This window comes from Moschus berezovskii, chromosome 4, assembly GCF_049115385.1.
Source record: "Moschus berezovskii isolate FMDL1 chromosome 4, NW_MosBer_1.0, whole genome shotgun sequence".
NCBI classification, from domain to species: Eukaryota; Metazoa; Chordata; class Mammalia; order Artiodactyla; family Moschidae; genus Moschus; species Moschus berezovskii.
In genome coordinates this window covers 67,546,739-67,566,371 of record NC_142463.1, presented here as the reverse complement: position 1 = coordinate 67,566,371, position 19,633 = coordinate 67,546,739, and the positions used below count along the sequence as shown (strand labels likewise).

The 19,633-nt window shown below is 39.2% G+C and overlaps 1 long non-coding RNA gene across 2 annotated transcripts in view; it reads right to left on the bottom strand.

Moving 5' to 3' along the window:
* Positions 1–7,835: 7,835 nt before the first annotated feature.
* LOC129541842 (uncharacterized) overlaps positions 7,836–19,633 on the bottom strand; it is a 46,378-nt gene continuing 34,580 nt past the window's right edge. For both annotated transcript variants that reach the window (XR_016037211.1, XR_016037210.1), the window contains 2 exons: positions 19,145–19,209; positions 7,836–18,971 (listed from right to left, as the gene is read on the bottom strand). This is a non-coding gene — a long non-coding RNA (uncharacterized LOC129541842). The remainder of the gene's footprint in view (positions 18,972–19,144; positions 19,210–19,633) is intronic.

The following is a 19,633-nucleotide window of genomic DNA, read 5'->3' as shown; positions in this document are numbered from 1 at the left end:
CCAAAACCGCAATTACATTTGCACCAATCTAATAGCTACTACCTGGCTTTTAACATCAGAAATTAGATCTGCTTGCTTGTCAACTTTACATAGATGGAATCAAACAATATGGATTCTACTGTGTCTGGCTCCTTTCATTCAACATTACCACTAGGATATTCATCCATGTTGTTAGATTTAACTGTAATTTTGTCATTTTCATGCTGTAAGTCTTTTCATAGTAGTTATTAGAAGTTATGTTATACAGTGCAAATATACTACAAGCTACTTATCTATTTACTGTTTATGAACAATTTGGCTATTTTCACTGCTGAAGAATTACAAATATTGCTGATAGGATCATTATATGTATTTCCTTGGTGTGCATGTTCATACATTTCTGATAGCAATACATTTAAGAGTGAAATGGCTAAGTCTTTGGGTATTTATGTTAAACTTTAGTAATATAATGCCAAAGAGCTTTACCAACTAGTGGACTCTATTGTCTGTTGCTACATAAGAAACACTGCAAACCTATTGAATAAAAGCAAAAATTATTTTATTTCTCATAATATTAGAAACATTATGAGAGTTGAGTGGGTAGTTCTTTTCTGGACTCACCTGGTCTCAGGCACATGGCTGTATTCTGTGTGTGAAGCTGTAGGAGGTGGAGGACCTTGAGTTGCCTCGTCCACAAGTCTGTGGCCTGAGTGGGATGGCCAGAAGACTGGGACCTCTCTCTTCACATGGACTTTCATCATCAAGTTGTCTAGCCTTCACTGAGTCAGCCACCAATTGATTTCCATTTTATCATATTATGCTTATGCAATAAAGTTGAACAGACTATCACCCCCCATCCAACAAATCTTGTAGGCCTGTTGTAAGAGGAAATGGGTCCTGATCATAGAAAAAAAATGTGGTTTTTTGTTTTGTTTTTTACTATTTTATTCTGCAGAGTTGGGAAACTAAATAGGGAACAGGATTCACCTCCTATTAGAAATAAGCCCTCAGTGTAAGCAGGTCAGAAACAATCAGCTCTACAGTGGAAGCAAATCATTCTTCATTATAGGATAAGACTGAAAACGAGGGTGTTATACTCTATGTTTATTTGTATCTCAAAGAGCTAACAAATGTTAGGTCATGATCATCTCAAGTTGTCGATTGAGACATTGAAATTAAAAAGACACAGAAAAGCCTACTAACAGAAGGCTTTCGCTGCTTCTAACTCAACAAAATTATCAAATCATCCAGGCCTAGTTAAAGAGGCCATGCCTATAACTGTCTAAATAAATACATTATGTAGAGTAGAATTCAGAGGAAAAAACAAGCCATGATTCATCAAAGACTGCTTCATAATGGTAGCTTCATTACCTGAATGAATTTAAAGCAGTATGCAAGCTAATACATATGGAAGTGATAAAGAATAAATTGAAAATTTAAAAAAAGGTCAAAATCTGAAAACACAATTGAGTAAAAAAACCAACAGAGTAAGAGTCACATTGAGGTATCAGGTCTGGTGAGAAACATGTGAATGCAGATGCAAAGACAGAACCAGTGAATGGAAGACAAGATGGACCCTGGCAGCTCCAGGGGCCATGCTGAACAGTAAGAGGAGGAAGCCACTGGGGAGTCTGAATCACTCCGTCTGACCCAGACTCTGCTCAGAGACAGACTTAAGAGAAATCAGGACCAAGGCTAGATGAGGACAGTGTCTGTGTTTCAAAGTACAGAGGTATATTTGATACATTTCTCTAGATGCGGGCTACCTACTATTGATACTATACACCTGACCCGAGAAAGCTCAGCTTTGTTCAACCCAGTGACCTAAATATGAAGTGGAGCTTCCAAAGCAAATTTTGTGATGAAGTCAAGAGATGAGGGGCGGTCCTAAGATGGCAGACGAATAGGATGGGGAGACCACTTTCTCCTCCACAAATTCATCGAAAGAGCACTTGAACACTGAGCAAATACCACAAAACAACTTCTGAACACTGGCGAAGGACACCAGGCACCCAGAAAGACAGCCCATTGTCTTTGAAAGGAGGTAGGACAAAATATAAAAGATAAAAAGAGAGACAAAAGAGTCAGGGACAGAGACCTGTCCTGGGGAGAGAGTCTTAAAAGAGGAGAAGTTTCCAAAAACCAGGAAACCCTCTCACCGGCGGGTCTGTGGGAAGTTTTGGAATCTCAGAGGGCAACATAACCAGGAGGAAAAATTAAATAAATAAAACCCACAGATTACGCGCCTAACTGCAACTCCCAGCAGAGAAGTAGCCCAGACGCTCGCGTCTGCCACCAGCAAGCGGGGACTGAACAGGGAGGTACGGGCTGCATTGCTTAGGGCAAGGACTGGGCCTGAATGCCCTGAGGGCAATCTGAGGGAGCTAATGTGAGAGAGTAACCCAAACTGTGGGATAGTCAGAGAGGAGGAAAAAAAAAAAGAGGAAAGAGAGAGAGAGAACATTCCTGTGGAAAGCTCTAAACTTAGGCACTGCCAGGCCTGCTCACAGAACAAAGGACTAAGTGAATACCAGAGGGGGGTCAGCCAGCTGCGGACTGGCCCATCCCCTGCTGGAGGCAGAGAGGCAGGGGGTGCCAGGCAGAGCCAGAAGGAAAGGAGCAAACTCTGCCCCAGAGACGGCATCCCCTACCAAACTGTGAGCAGGCTCCCAGTTGCTAACCAAGTCTTCCTGGGATCCTGGATGGTTGACATCCGTCTGGAGGGTTGCAGCCAGAGATCAGCGCCCCAGAAGAGACACATGGCATGCCTAAGACGGCGCTCTCACTGCGCACTCAGGAAACCCAGCGGCTGGGACCAGAGAGGTGATAAGATGCACCGCCCAGCTGGGAAGAGTGTACTCATCAAGCACCTGGTCGGCTGAGCTGCTCGAACCTGGGAAGGGTGCAAAACACAGGTTCAACTGAGTCTGTGCCTTTGTGGAGTACCTGAGAACCTGAACCTGAGTGCGGTATATCTGGGAAGTATGTGCAACTCAGGGCCCACCTTAGACAGTTCCCCAGCAGAGCAACCTGAAGCCTGAGCAGTGTAGACCGAGAAAGCACACACGCCGCGAGCGGGGGCAAACCCAGTGTGGCCCAGACACTGCAAGTGATATTTGTTTGTAGTATCATGCCAGTGATATTTGTTTGTAGTGTTCCTCCCTCCCCACAAAACAATTGAACGAGTAAGCCTAAGTAAATGACCACCTTCACCCCCTTGTGTCAGGGCAGAAGTTAGATACTGATGAGACTTGCAAATAGAGGAAGCCAAAATAAACAAACAAAAGGGAATGGCTTTGGAAGTGACAGGTGCAACAGATTAAAACCCTGTAGTTAGCACTGGCTACATTGGAATGGACCTATAGACCTTGAGAAGAAGCATAAGGTGGAACAAGGAACTATTTGAAACTGAACTGACCACACACTGCCCTCAACAGCTCCAGAGAAATTCCTAGATATATTTTTACTATTATCATTTTTCAATTATTTTTAATTTTTAAGTTATTACTCTTTTAATTTTCATTTTTAAAACCTACTGTTACCTTCAGAAAAAAGACCCTATTTTTAAAGCAAATTTCATTTTTATACATATATAACTTTTGTTTTTTTTTAATATTGTATTTTTGAGAGTCTAACTTCTACTCTAGATTTTTAATCTTTGCTTTTTGGTATTAGTTATCAATTCCATACCCTTAAGAATCCAACCTTCAGTACCCATTTTTACTTAGGAGTGTGATTACTGGCTTCATTGCTTTCTCCCCTTTTGACTCTCTTTTTTCTCCCCCGGGTCACCTCTATCTCCTCCCTCCCCTTCTCTTCTCTATTTAACTCTGTGAATCTCTTTGGGTGTTCTGGGCTGTGGAGAAAACTTAGGGAACTGATCACAGGCTAGACTGGTCTCTCTCCTTTTGACTCCCCCACCTCTCCTCCTGGTCACCACTATCTCCTCCTCCCTCTTCTCTTCTCTATGGAACTCTGTGAACTTCTCTGAGTGTTCCAGACTGTGGAGAACAATATAAGGGAATTGATTACTGGCTAGATTGCTCTCTCCACTTTTGATTCCCCCTCTTTTCCTCCTGGTCACCTATATCTCCCTCCTTTCTCTTCTCTTCTTCATGTAACTCTGTGAACCTCTCTGGGTGTCCCTCACTGTGGAGCATCTTTTCATCAGTAACCTAGATGTTTTATCATCAGAGCTGTATGGATGGAGAAGTCTTGAGGCACTATAAGAATAAGACTGAAAGCCAGAGGCAGAAGGCCTAAATCCAAAACTTGAGAAAACCAGAAAACTCCTCACTCCAAGAACCATTAATCGACAAAAGCTCATCCAAAATCCTCCATACCTACACTGAAACCAAGCTTCACCCAAGAGCCAACAAGTTTCAGGGCAAGACATACCAAGCTGATTCTCCAACAAAGCAGGAACATAACCCTGAGTACAAAAATACAGGCGGTACAAAAAAACTTAGGTATGGCATTGGGTTTTTTTTTTCTTTTTGTAGCTTGAGGCAGTTGTAAAATAACTTAATGTAGCTTTTTACAACTGTGTATTCTATAGTATCTTTTCATTTGGTGAAATTTTAACTGTTAATGTTTTCAGCATTGTGCTTTGTACCATTTATTAAATTAAAAAAAAATACAGGCGGTCAAAAGTCATACCAAACCTATAGACACCTCAAAATTCACTACTGGACACTTCATTGCACTCCAGAGAGAAAAGATCCAGCTCCACCCACCAGAACACTGATGCAAATTTCTCTAACCAGGAGACCTTGACAAGCCACTCGTCCAACCCCACCCACAGGGAGGAAACTCTACAATAAAGAGGAACCACAAACTTCCAGCATACAGAAAGGCCACCCCAATCACAGCAACCTAAAAAAGATGAAAAGGCAGAGAAATATTCAGCAGGTAAAGGAACATGATAAAAGCCCATCAAACCAAAAAAGAGGAGGAGATAGGGAGTCAAACTAAAAAAAAATTCAGAATGATGATAGAAAAAATGATCCAAATTTTTGAAAACAAAATGGAGTTACAGATAAATAGTCTGGAGCCAAGGATTGAGAAAATGCAAGAAAAGTTTAACAAGGACCTAGAAGAAATAAAAAAGAGTCAACCAATAATGAATAATGCAATAACTGAGATCAAAAGTACTCTGGAGGGAAACAACAGTAGAATAACTGAAGCAGAAATAGGATAAGTGAGGTGGAAGATAGAATGGTGGAAATAAATGAAGCAGAGAGGAAAAACGGAAAAATATTTAAAAGAAATGAGGACAACCTCAGAGACCTCTGGGACAATGTAAAATGACCCAACATTCGAATCATAGGAGTCCCAGAAGAAGAAGACAAAAAGAAAGGCCATGAGAAAATACTTGAGGAGATAATATTTGAAAACTTCCCAAAAATGGGGAAGGAAATAATCACCCAAGTCCAAGAAACCCAGAGAGTCTCAAACAGGATAAACCCAAGGCAAAACACCCCAAGACACATATTAATCAAATTAATGAAGGTCAAGCACAAAGAACAAATATTAAAGGCAGCAAGGGAAAAACAACAAATAACCCACAAGGGGATTCCCCATAAGATAATAGCTGATCTTTCAATAGAAACTCTTCAAGCCAGAAGGGAATGGCAGGACATACTTAAAGTGATGAAAGAGAAAAACCTACAACCAAGATTACTGTACCCAGCAAGGATCTCATTCAAATATGATAGAGAAATCAAAAGCTTCACAGACAAGCAAAGCTAAGAGAATTCAGCAACACCAAACCAGCTCTTCAACAAATGCTAAAGGATCTTCTCGAGACAGGAAACACAGAAAAGGTGTATAAACTCAAACCCAAAACAACAAAGTAAACGGCAATGGGATCATCCTTATCAATAATTACCTTAAATGTAAATGGGTTGAATGCCCCAACCAAAAGACAAAGACTAGCTGAATGGATACAAAACCAAGACCCCCATATATGCTGTCTGCAAGAGACCCACCTCAAACCTAGGGACACATACAGACTGAAAGTGAAGGACTGGAAAAAGATATTTCATGCAAATGAAGACCAAAAGAAAGCAGGAGTAGCAATACTCATATCTGATAAAATAGACTTTGAAATAAAGGCCGTGAAAAGAAACAAAGAAGGACACTACATAATGATCAAAGGATGAATCCAAGAAGAAGATAAAACAATTATAAATATATATGCACCTAACATAGGAGCACCACAATAGGTAAGACAATTTCTAACAAATAAGAAAGGGGAAATTCACAGCAACACAATAATAGTGGGAGACTTTAATACCCCACTCACACCTTTGGATAGATCAACTAAACAGAAAATTAGCAAGAAAACACAAACTTTAAATGATGCAATGGACCAGTTAGATTTAATTGATATCTAGCAAACACCCTCTTCCAACAACACAAGAGAAGACTCTACACATGGACATCACCAGATGGTCAACACCGAAATCAGATTGATTCTATTCTTTGCAACCAAAGATGGAGAAGCTGTATACAGTTAGCGAAAACAAGACCAGGAGCTGACTGTGGCTCAGATCATGAACTCCTTATTGCGAAGTTCAGACTTAAATTGAAGAAAGTAGGGAAAACCACTAGACCATTCAGATATGACCTCAATCAAATCCCTTATGATTATATAGTGGAAGTGAGAAATAGATTTAAGGGACTAGATCTGATTGATAGAGTGCCTGATGAACTCTGGACGGAGGTTCGTGACATTGTACAGGAGATAGGGACCAAGACCATCCCCATGGAAAAGAAATGCAAAAGAGCGAAATGGCTGTCTGAGGAGGCCTTACAAATAGCTGTGAAAAGAAGAGAGGCGAAAAGCAAAGGAGAAAAGGAAAGATATAAGCATCTGAATGCAGAGTTCCAAAGAATAGCAAGGAGAGATAAGAAAGACTTCCTCAGTGATCAATGCAAAGAAATAGAGGAAAACAACAGAATAGGAAAAACAAGAGACCTCTTCAAGAAAATTAGAGATTCCAAGGGAACATTTCATGCAAAGATGGGCTCGATAAAGGACAGAAATGGTAGGGACCTAACAGAAGCAGAAGATATTAAGAAGAGGTGGCAAGAATACACAGAAGAACTGTACAAAAAAGATCTTCACGATCAAGATAGTCACGATAACGTGATCACTGACCTAGAGCCAGACATCTTGGAATGTGAAGTCAAGTGGGCCTTAGAAAGCATCACTACTAACAAAGCTAGTGGAGGTGATGGAATTCCAATTGAGCTACTTCAAGTCTTGAAAGATGATGCTGTGAAAGTGCTGCACTCAATATGCCAGCAGATTTGGAAAACTCAGCAGTGGCCACAGGACTGGAAGAGGTCAGTCTTCATTCCAATCCCAAAGAAAGGCAATGCCAAAGAATGCTCAAACTACTGCACAATTGCACTCATCTCACACGCTAGCAAAGTCATGCTGAAAATTCTCCAAGCCAGGCTTCAGCAATATGTAAACCGTGAACTCCCAGATGTTCAAGCAGGTTTTAGAAAAGGCAGAGGAACCAGAGATCAAATTGCCAACATCCGCTGGATCATGGAGAAAGCAAGAGAGTTTCAGAAAAACATCTATTTCTGCTTCATTGACTATGCCAAAGCCTTTGACTGTGTGGATCACAATAAACTGTGGAACATTCTGAAAGAGATGGGAATCCCAGACCACCTGACCTGCCTCTTGAGAAACCTGTATGCAGGTCAGGAAGCAACAGTTAGAACTGGACATGGAACAACAGACTGGTTCCAAATAGGAAAAGGTGTACGTCAAGGTTGTATATTGTCACCTTGCTTATTTAACTTATATGCAGAGTACATCATGAGTAACGCTGGGCTGGAAGAAGCACAAGCTGGAATCAAGATTGCTGGGAGAAATATCAATAACCTCAGATATGCAGATGACACCACCCTTATGGCAGAAAGTGAAGATCAACTCAAAAGCCTCTTGATGAAAGTGAAAGAGGAGAGTGAAAAGGTTGGCTTGAAGCTCAACATTCAGAAAACAAAGATCATGGCATCTGGTCCCATCACTTCATGGGAAATAGGTGGAAAAACAGTGGAAACAGTGTCAGACTTTGTATTTTGGGCTCCAAAATCACTGCAGATGCTGATTGCAGCCATGAAATTAAAAGACGCTTGCGCCTTGGAAGGAAAGTTATGACCAACCTTGATAGTATATTAAAAAGCAGAGACATTACTTTGCCAACCAAGGTCCGTCTAGTCAAGGCAATGGTTTTTCCCGTGGTCATGTATGGATGTGAGAGTTGGACTGTGAAGAAGGCTGATCGCTGAAGAATCGATGCTTTTGAACTGTGGTGTTGGAGAAGACTCTTGAGAGTCCCTTATACTGCAAGGAGATCCAACCAGTCCATTCTAAAGGAGATCAATCCTGGATGTCCATTGGAGGGACTGATGCTAAAGCTGAAACTGCAATACTTTGGCCACCTCATGCGACGAGTTGACTCACTGGAAAAGACTCTGATGCTGGGAAAGGTTGGGGCTGGAGGAGAAGGGGACGACGGAGAATGAGATGGCTGGATGGCATCACCGACTCTGTGGACATGAGTTTGAGTGTACTCCGGGAGTTGGTGATGGACAGGGAGGCCTGGCGTGCTGTGATTCATGGGGTCGCGGAGAGTCGGACACGACTGAGCGACTGAACTGAACTGAACTGATAGGACATTTCACCCCAAAACAATGAATTTCACCTTTTTCTCAAGTGCACAGGGAAACTTCTCCAGGATGGATCACATCCTGGGCATAAATCTAGCCTTGGTAAATTAAAAAAAAATTGAAACCATCTCAAGCATCTTTTCTAATCACAATGCAGTAAGATTAGATGTCAACTACAGGAAAAAAACTATTAAAAATACAAACATATGGAGTCTAAACAACATATTTTTGAATAACCAACAAATCACAGAATAAATAAAAAAGAAATCAAAATATGCATCGAAACGAATGAAAATGAAAACACAACAACCCAAAACCTATGGGATTCAGTAAAAGCAGTGCTAAGGGGAAGGTTCATAGCAATGCAAGCCTACCTCAAGAAATAGGTGAAAAATCAAATAAATAACCTAACTCTACCCCTGAAGCAACTAGGAAAGGAATAAATGAAAAACCCCAGGGTTAGTAGAAGGAAAGAAATCACAAAAATTAGGGCGGAGATAAATGCAAAAGAAAAAAAGAGACCATAGCAAAAATCAACAAAACTAAACAATGGTTCTTCACAAAGATAAATAAAATAGACAAAACATTAGCCAGACTCAACAAGAAAAAAGGGAGAAGAATCAAATTAATAAAATTAGAAATGAAAATGGAGAAATCACAGCAGACAACACAGTAATACAAAGGCTTATAAGAGACTACTATCAGCAACTATATGCCAATAAAATGGACAACTTGGAAGAAATGGAAAAATTATTAGAAAAGTATAACTTTCCAAAACTGAACCAGGAAAAAATAGAAAATCTTAAGAGACCCATCACAAGCACAGAAATTGAAACCGTAATTAGAAATCTTCCAACAAACAAAAGCCCAGGACCAGATGGCTTCATGGAATTCTACCAAAAATTTAGAGAAGAGCTAACACCTATCCTACTCAAACTATTCCAGAAAATTGCAGAGGAAGGTAAACTTCCAAACTCATTCTAAGAGGCCACCATCACCCTAATACCAAAACCAGAAAAGATGCCACAAAAAAAGAAAACTACAGGCCAATGTCACTGATGAACATAGATGCAAAAATCCTTAACAAAATTCTAGCAAACAGAATCCAACAATATATTAAAAAGATCATACATCATGACCAAGTGGGCTTTATGCCAGGGATGCAAGGATTCTTCAATATTTGCAAATCAATCAATGTGATACACCCAATTAACAAATTGAAGGATAAAAACCGTATGATTATCTCAATAGATGCAGAGAAAATCTTCGACAAAATTCAACATCCATTTATGATAAAAACCCTCCAGAAAGTATGAATAGAAGGAACATACCTCAACATAATAAAGGCCATATATAAACATGATAAACCCACAGCAAACATTATCCTCAATGGTGAAAAATTGAAAGCATTTCCTCTAAAGTCAGGAACAAGACAAGGATGCCCACTATGAGTCAACAAAGTTTTGGAAGTTTTAGCCCAGCAATCAGAGCAGAAAATGAAATGAAAGGAATCCAGATTGGAAAAGAAGAAGTAAAACTCCCACTGTTTGCAGATGGCATGATCCTCTACATAGAAAACCCTAAAGACTCCACCAGAAAATTACAAATCAATGAATACAGTAAAGTTGCAAGATATAAAATTAACATACAAAAATCCCTTGCATTCCTGTACACTGAGAAAACAGAGAAATTAAGGAAACAATTCCATTCACCATTGAAACAAAAAGAATAAAATACTTAGGAATAAATCTACCTAAAGAAACAAAAGACGGATATATAGAAAACTATAAAACACTGATAAAAGAAATCAAAGATGACACAAATAGAAGGAGAAATATACCATGTTCATGGATCGGAAGAATCAATATAGTGAAAATGAGTATACTATCCAAAGCACTATATAGATTCAATGCAATCCCTATCAAGCTACCAATGGTATTTTTCAGAGAATTAGAACAAATAATTTCACAATTTGTATGGAATTACAAAAAACTTCAAATAGCCAAAGCAATCTTGGGAAAGAAGAATGGAACTGGAGGAATCAACCTGCTTGACTTCAGGCTCCACTACAAAGCAACAGTCATCAAGACAGCATGGTACTGGCACAAAGACAGAAACATAGATCAATGGAACAAAATAGAAAGCCCAGAGATAAATCCATGCACCTATGGACACTTTATCTTTGACAAAGGAGGCAAGAATATACAGTGGAGAAAAGACAATCTCTTTAACAAGTGGTGCTGGGAAAACTGGTCAACCACTTTTAAAAGAATGAAACTAGAACACTTTCTAACACCATACACAAAAATAAACTCAAAATCAATTAAAGATCTAAATGTAAGACCAGATATTATAAAACTCCTAGAGGAAAACATAGGCAAAACACTCTCCGACATAAATCACAGCAGGATTCTCTATGACCCATCTCCCAGAGTATTGGAAATAAAAGCAAAAATAAATAAATGGGACCTAATTAAACTTAAAAGCTTTTGCACAATGAAGGAAACTATAAGCAAGCTGAAAAGACAGCCTTCAGAATGGGAGAAAATAATAGTAAATGAAGCAACTGACAAAGAGTTAATTTCAAAAATACACAAGCAACTCCTGCAGCTCAATTCCAAAAAAATAAATGACCCAATCAAAAAATGGGCCAAAGAACTAAACAGACATTTCTCCAAAGAAGACATACAGATGGATAACAAACACATGAAAAGATGTTCAACATCACTCATTAACAGAGAAATGCAAATCAAAGCCACAATGAGGTACCATCTCATGCCAGTCAGAATGGCTGCTATCCAAAAGTCTACAAGCAATAAATGCTGGAGAGGGTGTGGAGAAAAGGGAACCCTCTTACACTGTTGGTGGGAATGCAAACTAGTACAGCCACTATGGACAACAGTGTAGCGATTCCTTAAAAACCTGGAAATAGAATTGCCATACATCCCAGCAATCCCACTGCTGGCCATACACACCGAGGAAACCAGAACTGAAAGAGACACATGTACCCCAATGTTCATCACAGCACTGTTTACAATAGCCAGGACATGGAAGCAACCTAGATGTCCATTGGCAGATGAATGGATAAGAAAGCTGTGGTACATATACACAATGGAATATTACTTAGCTATTAAAAAGAATGCATTTGAATCAGTTCTAATGAGGTGGATGAAACTGGAGCCTATTATACAGAGTGAAGTAAGTCAGAAAGAAAAACACCAATATAGTATAACACATATGTATGGAATTTAGAAAGATGGTTCAGTTCAGTTCAGTCGCTCAGTCGTGTCCAACTCTCCGTGACCCCATGAATCACAGCATGCCAGGCCTCCCTGTCCATCACCAACTCCCGGAGTTCACTCAAACTCATGTCCACAGAGTCGGTGATGCCATCCAGCCATCTCATTCTTGGTTGTCCCCTTCTCCTTCCGCCCCCAACCTTTCCCAGCATCAGAGTCTTTTCCAGTGAGTCAACTCGTCGCATGAGGTGGCCAAAGTATTGGAGTTTCCGTTTCAGCATCAGTACCTCCAATGAACACCCAGGATCGATCTTCGATGATCCTATATGTGAGACAGCAAAAGAGACACAGATGTGAAGAACAGACTGTTGAACTCTGGGAGAAGGCAAGGGTGGGATGATTTGAGAGAATAGCATTGAAACATGTATATTTTCATATGTGAAATAGATCGCCAGTCCTGGTTCGATGCATGAGACAGAGTGCTCAGGACTGGTGCACTGGGATGACCCTGAGGGATAGGATGGGGAAGGAGATGGGAGGGAGGATCAGGATGGGGAACACATGTACACCCGTGACCTATTCATGTAAATGTATGGCAAAAGCCACCACAATATTGTAAAGCAATTAGCCTCCAATTAAAATATAGAAAAAAAAGATGAGATACCAAGGAAAAAGTTCATTTCTGGGAGAATAAAATGCAAAAATAAAGGTGAGAATGCAATGTAGCATACCCTTCTGGAGAGGACTTTGTCCACATCTAACAAAACCATATGCTATTACCTTTTGAGTCCACAATCTCACGTCCAGTGATCTATCCTGAAGAAACAGCAACAAAAATATGAAAAGAAAAAATATGAGAAGGTTTGTAGGTTTGTTCATTTCAGCATTGCTTCTAATTGCAAAATATTGAAAGCAATCTAATGGCCATACATAGAAAAGTGGTTAAACTCTGGGGTATCACACCATTTGAACCAGTTTGAAGAAACTCTAAATGAACAAATATAGGACACATTGAGCAAAAAAAATAGTGATAATACGGCATCACCAACTCAATGGACATGAATTTGAGAAAAACTCCAGGATATGGTGAAGAACTGGAAAGCATGGCATGTTGCAGTCCACAGGGTCACAAAGAATAGGACACAACTTAGCAACTGAGCAAGAGAATTTAACCTCATTATCCAACATATGAGTTTACTATTCGCAAGACTATGTCACAAAAGTTGAATTAAGACAGCAAATTAAAAGGCCAGAGCAAAATTTTTCCTATGATCCTCATTGTCCAAGCTCTGTGCACAGAAGAACCAGTGTTAGTAGGAATACAGTACATAACACATTTAGATGACCTTGGATTTGGATCACACTGTGGATTCCAGATGGAAACCAGCAAGGGAAGAAAAGTTCACAACATACAGTGACAGCAGGTAGTGCAGGTTGCCCAGAACCTAAAGGGGTTAAACCTGCAAGAAATTAAGGGCCCAACAGGAAGAGATATTACTTTCATTTCAACAGACAATCCAAACTTTATACATATAAAATACTGTCTCAAGAAACATGCTCTGTCCCTTATTCACCACATATATTTATAAGCTAAACTCCATCTGTCTTTCAGACAAAGATGGGCACAATAAAGGACAGAAATGGCATGGATCTAACAGAAGCAGAAAATATTAGGAAGAGGTGTCAAGAATACACAGAAGAACTGTTCAAAAAAGATCTCCACGACCCAGATAATCACAATGGTGTGATCACTCACCTAGAGCCAGACATCCTGGAATGCGAAGTCAAGTGGGCCTTAGGAAGCATCACTACAAACAAAGCTAGTGGAGGTGATGGAATTCCAGTTGAGCTACTTCAAATCCTAAAAGATGATGCTGTGAAAGTGCTGCACTCAATATGCCAGCAAATTTGGAAAACTCAGCAGTGGCCACAGGACTGGAAAAGGTCAGTTTTTGTTCCAGTGCCAAAGAATGCTCAGACTGCCACACAATTGCATTCATCTCACTTTGCACTCATCTCACACACTAGTCCTCGAGTAGGAAATGGCGACCCACTCCAGTATTCTTGCCTGGAGAATCTCGTTGACAGAGGAGCCTGGTGGGCTACAGTCCATGGGGTTGCAAAGAGTCGGACATGACTGAACGACTGAACACACACATACACACACGCTAGCAAAGTATGCTCAAAATTCTCCAAGTCAGGGTTCAACAGTACATGAACCATGAACTTCCAGATGTTCAAACTGGAGGAACCAGAGATCAAATTACCAACATCCACTGAATCATCGAAAAAGCAAGAGAATTTCAGAAAAACATCTGCTTCATTGACTATGCCAAAGCCTTTGACTGAATAGATCACAACAAACTGGGAAATTCTTCAAGAGATGGGAATACCAGACCACCTGAGCTGCCTCTTGAGAAATCTGTATGCAGGTCAGGAAGCAATAGTTAGAACTGGACATGAACAACAAACTGGTTCCAAATGGGGAAAGGAGTACGTCAAGGCTGTATATTGTCACCCTGCTTATTTAATTTCTATGCACAGTACATCATGAGAAATGCTGGGCTGGATGAAGCACAAGGTAGAATCAATAACCTCAGATATGCAGATGACACCACCCTTATGGCAGAAAGCGAAGAAGAACTAAAGAGCCTCTTGATAGGAAATAACAAATATTTATGACTACATGAAGAAATTGGAATTCTTGTGAATTGTGAGTGGAAATGAAAAATTATGTAGCTTCTATGGAAAACTGTACAGTGAGTCATCAAACAATTAGAATTATCATATGAGCCTGAAATTCCACTGCTGGTGGATCAGAGGTTAAAGCGTCTGCCTCCAATGCGGGAGACCCGGGTTCAATCCCTGGGTTGGGAAGATCCCACCCAGGTATTCTTGCCTGGAGAATCCCATGGACAGAGAAGCCTGGTAGGATACAGTCCACGGGGTCGCATAGAGTCGGACACGACTGAGCGACGGAACGGAAATAAACAGTACATGTCCACAAGAATTAAAAGCAGTATCTCAAAGAGAATTATTCACATTGAGTATTTTTCACAATAGTCAAGAGGTGGAAATAAACCATATGCCCAAATCAACAGATGAATGGATAAAAAAAATACTGTAGATGCACACAAGGAAAATGTTAGCTTTAAAAAAGAAAAATCTTGCACATGCTATAATATGGGTTGACCATGAAACCATTATTTTAATTAAAATAGTCCAGCAACAAAAGTGAACAATACTTCTGATCCCACTCACATGAAGTATGTAAGGTAGTCCAAACTCATATAAACAGAAGGTGGGATGGCGGTTGTGAAGGGCTAGGGTTAGAGGATAATGGGAAGTTGTTCAGTAGGTATAGAGTTTTGGTTTTGTAGGATAAATAAGCTCTGGAGATCAGTGCCACAATGATGTGAATATAATTAACATTTAAATATACTTAACTTGGACACTTAAAATACTGTAAAATTTATTTCTTTTTTAATTACAAATAAATAGGAAAAATAATAAGGCAAATTCAAATTTGAAAAGAATTATAGAAAACTACCCAATAATACTGAAAGACTAAAAAAGGGTTTTAAATAAAGTAGCAATCCATACTCAAATATGAAAACAATTAACTAAAAATAGTATCTATAAGTCATTTGTATTTTCCTGTTATATGTGACATAATCCCAATCATGGAGGAATTTCACAAAGTGATCCTAATTTTCACTGAGAATTTGTGGGTAAGCAGAACCAAAACATGTATTCAAAGGAATTCACTAAATTATTGAAACAACATACAAATGATAGTTATTTGAAGTGCTATATTGAGTTTACTAGGATGAACAGACAGGACAGAATATATGGTCGAGAAATAAAGTTAAATATTAATAAGAAATGTCAGGCTATTTAAAAAAATACTTAAAATTCAAACTATTTCCTATAACTAACGTAAAAATAAAGTCCTCATGGGGTAAAGCTTTAAATGATCCAATCTGAGATCTTGAGACTACTGTGTGAATAGTAGTGCTCCTCCCTCCTAGCCTTTCCAGTCCTTTCCTTCTATTATTTGAGTGCAAGTCAATCTCACCCACTAGATTAAGCTGTATTTAGGGCTACAACTATGTCTAATTGATCTTTACACACCCTTCTGTACCTAGCACAGGTGCATGTAAGTACATATGTTTCCTATACATACACATATATTGCAGCTTATTTTCTCATGTGCTGTCTTGATTCCTTTGTGTATGAGACTTAGTGCCTCCAGCTGAATAACGTCCCTGGTATTGGGTACCCTAGAACAGGCCGCATGAAGTTTTTCACAAGTCAAGCAATCTAATATTAAAACATTCAAAACCCAAAATTCAGGGTCTGTTTTATGGAAACTAAAATTTGGACAGCACTTGAAAACATTAAGCATTTATACATATACAAAGTTTTAATACAATAATACTAACCTGCAAATTAACTTGATCTGTGGCTATTTTTAAAATAATGCAAATGTTCTAGAGACTACAACTCCACATACACAGGAAAGTGAGGAATTACAGCTTCCTCCTAGCCAGCATTTAGAAAAAAATGTCCCTAGTAAATATTTCAAGCAGCTTGAGAGACACACATGCGCACACACACACACACACACATAAAACCAAACACAAAACTACACATAACCTATTGTACTAATCAGGAAGGAGCTGGTTTCCTAACATATAGTTCATTTCTCAGAAACTAAGCTTGCTTTCGCTTTTGATTGGCATGTGTTCAATACAACAGTTGCAAGCTGTCCTTAATTGACAGAAGAAAGCGCTGTCTCATAAGAAAAAGTAGAGCAGAGTCAGAGACTTTTTAATTTATAACATGACTAATTGGAATGTCATAGTTAGTATAGTGAGTAAGGCCATAGCACCACAGTGATTCAGTACACTTTTGCAAATACAGAGCCATGGCAGGGAAAAGGGTGAAGGGGATTGAGTTACAAACCTCCAGTTATATAATGCATAAACCACAGTAATGTAATATACTGAATAAGCTATATGGTCAATGATACTTTAATAACTTTGTATGTGGACTGATGGTTACAGATTTATTGTGATGATCATTCCATAATGTAACATATGTCAAGTCATTATGTAGTACACTTGAAACTAATGTAATATTGTATATCAACTATATTTCAATCAAAAAGTTATTTTACAAAATGTAAGAAAAATATATCAGCATTCAGTTCAGTTGAGTCGCTTAGTTGTGTCCGACTCTTTGTGACCCCATTGACTACAGCTTGCCTGCCTCCCTGTCCATCACCAGCTCCTGGAGTTTACTCAAACTCATGTCCATTGAGTCGGTGATGCCATCCAATCATCTCATCCTCTCTCGTCTCCTTCTCCTCCCGTCTTCAATCTTTCCCAGCATCAGGGTCATTTCCAGTGAGTCAGTTCTTCGCATAAGGTGGCTAAATTATTGGAGTTTCAGCTTCAGGATCAGTCCTTCCAATGAATATTCAGGACTAATTCCTTTAGGATGGACTGGTTGGATCTCCTTGCTGTCCAAGGGACTCTCAAGAGTCTTCCCCAACACCACAGTTCAAAAGCATCAATTCTTTGGTGCTCAGCTTTCTTTAGAGTCTAACTCTCACATCCATACATTACTACTGGAAAAACCATAGCCTTGACTAGATGGACCTTTGTCAGCAAAGTAATATCTCTGCTTTTTAATATGTTGTCTAGGTTGTTCATAACTTTTCTTCCAAGGAGCAAGCGTCTTTTAATTTCATGGCTGCAGTCACCATCTGCAGTGATTTTGGAGCCAAAAAAGTAAAGTCTGTCACTGTTTCCCCATCTATTTCCTGTGAAGTGATGGGACCAGATGCCATGATCTTAGTTTTCTGAATGTTGAGTTTTAAGCCAACTTTTTCACTCTCCTCTTTCACTATCATCAACAGGCTCTTTACTTCTCTGCTTCTGCCATAAGGGTGGTGTCATCTGCATATCTGAGGTTATTGATATTTCTCCCAGCAATCTTGATTCCAGCTTGTGCTTCATCCAGCCCATTCATAAGCATTTCTCATGATGTACTGTGCATAGAAGTTAAATAAGCAGGGTGACAATATGCAGCCTTGACACGCTCCTTTCCCTATTTGGAATCAGTCTGTTGTTCCATGTCCAGTCCTAACTGTTGCTTCCTGGCCAGCATACAGATTTCTCAGGAGGCGGCTCAGGTGGTCTGGTATTCCCATCTCTCGAAGACTTTTCCTCAGTTTGTTGTGAACCACACAAAGGCTTTGGCATAGTCAATAAAGCAGAAGTAGATTTACATATACATAAAATACAAAATATATAATTTAAAAGTGTAAGTAAATTAACAAATAAATGCTTTACATAAGCATTTTAATATTTCTTCTAAACTTCAAGTTAGCAAATGTGGTGTTACTCTCATATTTGAAGTTGTTTTATACTTAGTCACATATAATACCCATTGAGTTATACTCTTAGTAAAACTGTGTTTTAAGTGCTGGAGATACATCAGCTAACACAAGGAGTCAATGCTTTTATGAACTTGAATTTCAGGTAGTCATAGGGAAAAGTAAAAAAAACAAAAACAAAAACAGGATGATAGGATGGAGATTAGCAATCATGGAAGACCTCAATGAGAAGATACTATTTAGTCGAGACCAGTAGAAAAAGAAGGAACCAGTCTTGCCAAGACCTGGCATAAGACAGGTTCACATGCAGCAAATTGTTATACACAGATTGCTAAGACAAGAAGAACCTGAGTGTGTTCCAACAACTGAAAGTGCAAATGTTGGTCATTCAGTTGTGTCTGATTCTTTGTGATTCCATGAACTGTAGCCCACCAGGCTCCTCTGTCCATGGGATTCTCCAGGCAAGAATACTGAAGTGGGTAGTCATTTACTTCTCCAGGGTATCTTCCAGACCCAGGGATCGAACCCAGGTCTCCCACATTGAAGGCAGTTTCTTTACCATCTGAGCCACCAGGGAAGCCCTTCCAGCAAATGGAAGTCCAGGATAAATCATATTTTTCAAAGCAAGTTGAAGTACTTCTTACCCAGAGACACTTTAAAAGATAATAGCAAAGAAGAAAGAAAATAATTTAACAAATATAACAAATATTATTATTTTTAATAATAACAAAATAAAATAAAGCAAATAATTCTATTTGTTAAACTTCAGACACTGGATTCCAGGTGGGGAGAAACACCATTGTACCATGAGATCAGAAGAACTTACAAATGTTTCCCTTTCCTTGAATATCTCCCTTCCTCCTCCCTTTCCTATTGCCTCCTTCAGAAGCCCTGTTGAGGAGGAGAAAAAGAAGAGTTTAAGGGCAAACACAGTTTCAAATTCACATCCCACCTCTACGATGTGCTTGGTGAATTTGACCAGGCATATTATTTACCCTCCCTCAAATCTTCTTGTTTTTTCACTGCAAGATTGAGACAAGACCACTTATTTTGCATGATTATACTCAGGATTGAATTAGATTTGTAACATGTGTGCTCCTTAGAACAATCAAGAAATAAAGCTGTTACTTCTACTGCTATTCACTGAAAAGACAAGGAAAGGCAGTATATTGAAGAGGTTAAACTGGAAGGTTTGGAAACAAGAATGATTCGGTTCAGATTATTCACAGTGCTGTAATATGAGACAAGACATTAAATCTTTCTGTGTCTCAGTTTCTATAAAATGGTGGGGAAATGTCTTGTTATGAGATATAAA